Source organism: Athalia rosae, chromosome 1 (genome assembly GCF_917208135.1).
Source record: "Athalia rosae chromosome 1, iyAthRosa1.1, whole genome shotgun sequence".
Lineage (NCBI taxonomy): Eukaryota > Metazoa > Arthropoda > Insecta > Hymenoptera > Athaliidae > Athalia > Athalia rosae.
Genome location: NC_064026.1, coordinates 28,409,772 through 28,415,771, shown reverse-complemented (window position 1 = coordinate 28,415,771; position 6,000 = coordinate 28,409,772). Strand labels below are relative to the sequence as shown.

The 6,000-nt window shown below is 41.1% G+C and overlaps 1 non-coding gene across 1 annotated transcript; it reads left to right on the top strand.

Moving 5' to 3' along the window:
• Nucleotides 1-4,927: 4,927 nt before the first annotated feature.
• Nucleotides 4,928-5,000, top strand: Trnav-cac. Its single transcript has one exon. It is a non-coding gene; the product is annotated as a tRNA-Val (tRNA).
• Nucleotides 5,001-6,000: the final 1,000 nt, after the last annotated feature.

Below are 6,000 nucleotides of genomic sequence, written 5' to 3'. Positions count from 1 at the left end.
TTCTTACGATCGATAACCCATTGCGTCAGATGGCGTGTTAACCATTACGTCATTTGACCGGGAATCGTTATACATATTCGCGGTAATGATCAAACAAGAAGTTACTCGAAAAACAGTTTTCAACATTCGAGCATTTCGGTGGGTATTACCAAGCGCGATGTCTTACGATATCGACGTAGCGAAGCTTCCATTTCCGAATCGATGCCAGGGTAGTTGACCTTGCGGCTCGCAAGCACCGAAGTTTTCCATTTCATTTGTGCGTACAACTTTCGACGGGCACGTAAAACAGGATCTCGCATGATTCTCATCGTTCATTTTTCTTCAGCTGTATCTTTCAGCGATAACTTCTGCGACCTTGGTGTGTGCGCAAAAATAAACTTCCTCTAATAGACTGGAATTTCATTGGGAATAAAACGTTTTTCCAAATTATTATTAGTCACGTATTACTTTGCCGATGTATTCCTCGCGATGGGTGTGTTACAATATTACCCATTCAATTTACGTTGTGCAGCGTTAAAATAGAATTTTCTATCGTTGCAGTACACGAGGCCATAGTTTTGTGCCGTAAATAGGATAGGTAAGGCAGCTATACATGCACACCGGTTATTATTGTCTAGATCAACAGGTTGGGGTGACGCAGGTCGTGGTATAAAATTGCTTCTCTGCCACCGGTGCATACGGATCGAAACGAGAATCGTTGCGCGGAATAACTAAGGGCGGCTTAAATAACACCACGTTCCGCGCGTCAATTCACACACATTCACACGGAGAAATCTACGTTGCCAGGTATAATTTACACGCACACGCTACGAGGATACATCGGGGATGTGTACAACCTCGAGGAAAAAGTAGCAAGGGAGGGCGGGGGGATGATGGGCAGTAGGAGAAGTAGTGGCAGGGGTTGATTTTCTCGTCGTTCAGGGTCGAGGCTGGGGCAAGGTGTTCGTTTTGAACGGGGTTGGTGGCTGAGTTCACCGACGTCACTGTGACGTCGGGTTAGCATCCCCTCCCCTCCCCAAAGCTCAGTTGGCCGGGTGTCTGACATTGACATTGTGATAATCGATCGGGGTTCCTCCCACCATCGGCACGTGTATAAGAGGGAAGGCCATTTGTGCGTAATATAAAATGAACTGTGATGTCTTTTTTTTATTTTTACTTCTATTTTTATTTTTTTTATATTCTTTTCTTCTTCCTACGCGCGAGGGTTATAGCGTGTTGCAGAGCAAATGAAAAAGGTATATAAGGAAGCGACGGGAAAAAATGTCGAGGATAAAATACAGGCGAATTTATTAGGGTATTTTCTTTATACCTACGCGAAAATCGATGGGGAGAAGAATTTCATTTTCACCCCTCGATCGGTTGGATTATCGTTCGTCGGAAACGAGAAATCAATTGACATCACTGTAGGGTGTTCGATGCTCGTTCGGAGACCGATTTCCATCCAAATCGATTCGGAATGTTTCGTAAATCGATGCTAGATATATCGGCGTGAATTCTTATACGTGAGAAACATTTTTACGCGCGGTATATTTTCGAGGCTCACATTCAGCGAATTTCGTCGTTGTATTCGCGATAATTGACTGGGTGGATATCGGAGAGTTAATTTCGCACACCGCCTCCAGACTCCCCGGAGGTCCCGTGTGGTTTCCAGTATTTGAACCGCGTCGAGCTTTTTCTCCGAAGCGTTTTAAATCCGCCATCTTCATCTGCACGGGGCAACTACACCCCGTGGAACACTCCGATTCCGAAAACCAAGGGTTTTACTTTCGCCCCCCCCCCCCCCCCCCCCACCACCATTGCAAACCTACCACCGTCACCCCTATCAACCTTTGACCTTTAGTTGACCTTAGATAGGACGTCGCTCGAACGAGCCACGCGCGCCTTCTTTACCACCCTCGCATTTCTCGGGGTGGATTATTTTCCCTCTTAATGCTGAGTATACAATACGATTTGATTTCCCCCACCCTTTCCACCTTCTCGCCCCCCCCGATGGAGTCTCATCTTTTTCGTCTTCAGACAATTTTCTGAAAAATGAATAATCGATTCGGTGCCGGTGAACTTACAACATTACTTGTTGCCAACAAAAAAAAAAAAACATATGACGAAAAACTTGAGACGAAAATATAAATGAATTTTGAAAAATGTATCACTGGTTGATTCGTTTCTGTACTTTTTATTAGCCCATCCCAACCCCATTAATATTGAATCGAATCGTCGGATAATCCCAAGAATTTTTTAGCCACTTTGAAAGGAGCTTTTATGCGAAAGGAAAAGGTGGTATTGTACAATCGTAGAAAAATTAGCTAAATTGGATCAACATGAAACAGAGACCGTAAAAAACAGTGACTAAGGAAGATAGATATATTTTCTTGACTACAGAGCCGGCAGATTCATTCGGGTGACCTCTGGTTTGAATTATTCTCGATTAACAAGCTTACCGAAAATCATCGTAGACTCCGCAGACATCTCCACGCGATTTGTCTCGACTGTATTTGACGAAAAAAAAACATTTAGTCATTTCCAATCACACGCATAGTTGAATGAAAACAGGATAATCTGTCAATTCGAATCCAAATGGAATTCGATGAGTTGCCGATATTTTTTTTTTTTTACTCTGCACAGGGTGAGGAGGGCAAAATAATTATTGAAATGAAAAAAGAGGGGATGGAGAGAAATAAAATTGAGTGAAATATCGCAGGGTTCTCGGTACGACTTCGTCGTTGACTTTTGTGGAAATTGAGCGTGCCGCGCGTGATAACAAGGATGTGTAGACGCGCATGTAGATGCCGAAACGTGTCGTATTGTATGTACGTACGTATAGATATATTTTTCCAATATGGTGCGTGGCTGCGCTGAAAAGAAGAAAGAGAAGAAAACGATCTGCATTATTTATTCGCCACATCCTACGAGACGACCGATACATCGACCTTGTGAAGTAGGGAGTGATTCACATATACCCCGATGCAGCGTATTATTCTTGGAATCACCCATAAACGATAACTTCCAGACGTCCTTTAGGAGAAGACCGCGTGATTCCCAAAGTATTGTGCGTTATTACGATGCACAATGTACTTACATGTACGTACGTAAATATGCTCTTGTATACCTATACTCATCGATACGCGGCAAACTTATCGCGCGAATCGCGCAGTGCTTGAATAAAATCATTGAATCATTATTGACGACGAAAAATTCGACGAATTTCCACAAATAACATATATACATCAACGCTCGGTGCGGAGACAGGGTAATGTTTTTCCTCACAATTAACTGTAATGTGGAATTTCTTCTTTTTTTCATCCATCTGTTTAGGTGTGTACCTTATATACCGTGAGCACGTTATTAATTTGTGCGGACGATAACTAGCTCGGAATGGCCTTGGCCTTGTGCGTCACAACGACTTGTAAGTATTCAGATTATTCTCGGTGACTCACGATAAATTATATTCACTTCGTTTTGCTCCTCGTTATGCGTTAGTACGGAGCACGCAACTGCTAAAAATATCATCCATTTCCGTTTAGTTTCACTTTATTCTTAATTTTATGTACCACCCGTGTACGTAAGTAGGTATACCTGTATCAGTCGAACGAGAAAATTTGACCCCCGGTTTCGCGAATCGGTTGAAGAAATTTTCAGAGAAAATCTTAATGCCCACGTGTAACGTGGAGTGAAACTTACGGGCGATCAATTACGATCGAAATTTATGGGTTGCGTTGGACGTTGCGCGAGGGCACGTAGGGGATAAGCCTCGCGGAGTACGATGAAATTGGTTGGAATTCTGTGCAACAAGAAAGCGAGAAGCCGGATGAAAAGAAAAACTTAGGAAATAAATAAATGAATGAACGAATAACTCCGGCGCGAGGTGCAGCGCACATCATATCAAATAAATGCAATATCTTCGTTTCGTTACCGCTGCAGCGTGTTCAATTTGGTTTACGTAGCACCGCATTTCTGCACACATACGTCGTATACACGCCTCGCATATCTCACCCCGCGCGCGTATCGTCCTGTAATTTATCGGACCATAATTTATACCTATAAAGATATTTAAATCAGAATGTACACGAGGGAGATAATTTGCAAGGAGATGTAGAGACGCGCGTGGTGCATTTTAGGTCAATTACATCGGGGTCCATTTTGATTCATCGTCTTTGATTTTCGAATATCATAATGTACACCTTGAAAGATTCTGAAAACGACTGACGAGAAAAAATGAGCTTATTGGGGGAAAAGTTGAAAAACGATTTGAATGGAATAAAAAATGTCTACGATATCAGACCCGGTGTTAGCCGATCTGAAATGTGAATCCCCTACATGCGAGTATATGAGAACACGTGCATGTTACGTGTGTGTGCTTTTCTGCATCTCTGCAGTATAAAGCTTGCATGATTTGCAGTTTGTGTGACAAATAAATATAAATATGGCTCAACCAAATCCACCTTCTTATAAATAAACAAAGGTGGAGAAGCGCAGTGATAAGGCACCTTATATACGATGCACATGTGCATTATAGGTACGCTACATATTCGTTACATGTATATGCGTACGTTGATACATAAACGCTACCGTTTTCTGCGTCATTCATTCATAGCCATCCGAATGTGAGCGAGAATATAAGACTCCATAGATCGCAACCGTGGACGAGGCAGAAGCGCAATTAGCTGATTGTCATAACCTACCTCACATAAATATCGCACGTACTGCGTGCGTAAACCGTTTCAAGGCCTGAGGAATATCAAAGAAATATTGTAGAAATTCTTCAAGTGCAAAAAGTATACGATATGCTTCCAATTTTGAGACCGAAATATCCTATAATCGGGCGAAGATACCGCCGTAGTATTTTATTTCTCATTCTGTTTTCCACAATGAGCTTTTTTGGTCGGTGTTACCAAGTTTATTACTGTGTTTAATCGAAAGCTCTCAAAGCGTTTCCGTAGTGTAGTGGTTATCACGTGTGCTTCACACGCACAAGGCCCCCGGTTCGATCCCGGGCGGAAACAGCCTACAATTTTTTTAGCAATAAATATTTTTCAAAATTAGTAACTTTTTTACTTTTCGAATGTTATAAATTATTTAATCAATTAACGTTCTATTTACACACCTTATCTATACCTACCCATTTAAGTATTCAATAATAACGTAGTTATCGTTCATGTATTTATAAATATATGTACATCTCTATGTATATGGAAAAGAGCGAAAATATTTACCCTCCGTCATCGAATGTCTTCAAATACAAACGTTTGACATTGTCTGGTCAGAATTGCATACATGTATATATTTTCTCCGACTGCAGCTGATAAATAAACTGAATAATATTTTCGTTTATAAATTCATTTTCTTTTTTGTCATTGCGATTCTTCATTTCCGGTTCACGTTGTAGAACTTAAGCCGATAACGGTTGAAATTAATCCCGTGAGAGGAACAAAAATAAAATAAGTTCGTTTCCGAGGGTTCTCTTAATTATTTTACTTCTCTATCTGTCTTATTATCTTCAATTCAATTATAACAATTTTGCAAATCGTACGCCTAGATAACGCGAGCGTATCGTCATTTATGTTTCTTCATTTAGAGAAAAAAATATCCAATGATATTACATTATACACATTTATAATCGAAGGAGACGACAAATACGTTGCGGGAGCAAAAGAATACCGTGCGAGGGTTTTACAAGGGTGGGGAAGAGAAATAAATGCAAAAATAAAACAAAATGAAAGAAAAAAAAAAGACTGAGGAGAAGAAAGGGGGCGGGAGGTAGAGAGGAAGAGCTTTGCTTGATTTGCTTTATTTATATTATTTATTTTATTTTTGCGTCTGCCGCAGGCTGAACCCCGACCGAGTGCGTTGCCCCTATACGCACGTATATTCTTCGACAACAAAGAGATAGCGGTGCTGCTGCAGAATGCTGCTGCTGCTGCTGCTGCTGCTGCTTTTGCTTTTGCTGCTTCTGCTACTTTATACCTTCATATATATATATATACAATATAGTGTACACACGTA